This window comes from Arachis duranensis, chromosome 3, assembly GCF_000817695.3.
Source record: "Arachis duranensis cultivar V14167 chromosome 3, aradu.V14167.gnm2.J7QH, whole genome shotgun sequence".
NCBI classification, from domain to species: domain Eukaryota; kingdom Viridiplantae; phylum Streptophyta; class Magnoliopsida; order Fabales; family Fabaceae; genus Arachis; species Arachis duranensis.
In genome coordinates this window covers 99,882,815-99,884,880 of record NC_029774.3, presented here as the reverse complement: position 1 = coordinate 99,884,880, position 2,066 = coordinate 99,882,815, and the positions used below count along the sequence as shown (strand labels likewise).

General features: G+C 36.1%; 1 non-coding gene across 1 annotated transcript; it reads right to left on the bottom strand.

Annotated features, from left to right (window-relative positions):
• Positions 1-1,728: 1,728 nt before the first annotated feature.
• On the bottom strand, positions 1,729-1,836 carry LOC127746400 (small nucleolar RNA R71). Its single transcript, XR_008008020.1, has one exon. It is a non-coding gene; the product is annotated as a small nucleolar RNA R71 (small nucleolar RNA).
• Between the last annotated feature and the right edge of the window lie 230 nt (positions 1,837-2,066).

Here is a 2,066-nt window from a genome sequence, read left to right as displayed (position 1 = left end):
CTTTATTTTCTTTTCCACTTAATTTTCGAAAAAGCACAAAAAATTACAAAATCATAAAATCCAAAAATTTCTTGTTTGAGTCTAGAGTCTCATTTTAAGTTTGGTGTCAATTGCATGTTTCTGTTCTTCTTGCATTCAATCATGTGTCTTAAGTGATCTTCAAGATGTTCTTGATGATTTCATTGCTCTGATCCTAAAGTTCTCTTGACTTGAGTGTTTTGTTGTTTCTCATATGCATTCTCATTTTGTTAGTGTCAGTAGTATACAAACTGCTAAGTTTGGTGTCTTGCATGCATTGTTATTTGATTTTAGTTGCATTTTGATTATTCCTCATTATTAAAAATCCAAAAATATTCTTAATTTGTGTCTTTTCAAGTCAATAATACAGAGAATTGAAGATTCAGAACATACAGCAGAGGAAGTACACAGAAAAAGCTGGGCGTTCAAAACGCCCAGTGAAGAAGGTCAAACTGGCGTTTAAACGCCAGCCAGGGTGCCTGGCTGGGCGTTTAACGCCCAAAAGGGTAGTAGTTTGGGCGTTAAACGCCAGAATGTGCACCATTCTGGGCGTTTAATGCCAGGATGGCACAAAAAGGAAGATTTTGTTTTCAAATCAAATTTTTTTTAAGTTTTCAAAATTTTTCAAAATCAATTTCTTTCCATTTTCAAAAATACTTGCTCTCAATTAATGATTTGATTCAACATTTCAAGTATGTTGCCTTTTCTGTTGAGAAAGGTTTAATGTTTGAATCATATCTTTTCTTGATAGCCAAGTCATTAATTTTCAAAATCAAATCTTTTTAAAAAATGTTTTTCAAATCATATCTTTTTAATCACATCTTTTTCAAAAATAGTTTTCAATCAAATCTTTTTGATTTCTAATTTCAAAATCTTTTTCAAAAATCACTTGATTTCTTTTCCACTCTTGGTTTTCGAAAATCAATTAGTGTTTTTCAAAATGTTTTCAAAATCTTTCACTTAATTTTCGAACACTACTTCCCCCCTTTTCACATCCTTCTATTTATGGACTAACACTATTCCCTAATGCACAATTCGAACTCCATCTTCTTTGATAAGTTCGAATTTTGTGCTTCTGCCTTCTATTTTTCTTTTCCTCTGACACCTCAAGGAATCTCTATACTGTGACATAGAAGATTCTATATTTCCTTGTCTTCTTCTCTTTCATATGAGCAGAAGCAGAGACAAAAGCATTCTTGTTGAGGCTGATCCTGAACCTGAAAAGACCTTGAAGCGAAAGCTAAGAGAAGCTAAGGCACAATTCTCTGTAGAGGACCTAACAGAAATCTTCAAAGAAGAAGAACACATGGCAGCCGAAGACAACAACAATGCCAACAATGCAAGGAAGGTGCTGGGTGACTTTACTGCACCTACTTCCGACTTCTATGGGAGAAGCATCTCTATCCCTGCCATTGGAGCAAACAACTTTGAGCTTAAGCCTCAATTAGTTTCTCTACTGCAACAGAATTGTAAGTTCCATGGACTTCCATTGGAAGATCCTCATTAGTTTTAGCTGAATTCTTGCAAATCTGTGACACTGTCAAGACTAATGGGGTTGACCCTGAGGTCTACAGACTTATGCTATTCCCTTTTGCTGTAAGAGACAGAGCTAGAATATGGTTGGACTCACAACCTAAAGAAAGCCTAAACTCTTGGGAGAAGCTAGTCAATGCCTTCCTGGCAAAGTTCTTTCCACCTCAAAAATTGAGTAAGCTTAGAGTGGAAGTCCAAACCTTCAGACAGAAGGAAGGAGAATCCCTCTATGAAGCTTGGGAAAGATACAAACAATTAATCAGAAAGTGTCCCTCTGATATGCTTTCTGAATGGAGCATCATAGGTATCTTCTATGATGGTCTGTCTGAACTGTCCAAGATGTCTTTGGATAGCTCTGCTGGAGGATCTCTTCATCTGAAGAAGACGCCTACCAAAGCTCAAGAGCTGATTGAAATGGTTGCAAATAACCAATTCATGTACACTTCTGAAAGAAATCCTGTGAACAATGGGAAAAATCAGAAGAAAGGAGTTCTTGAGATTGACACTCTGAATGC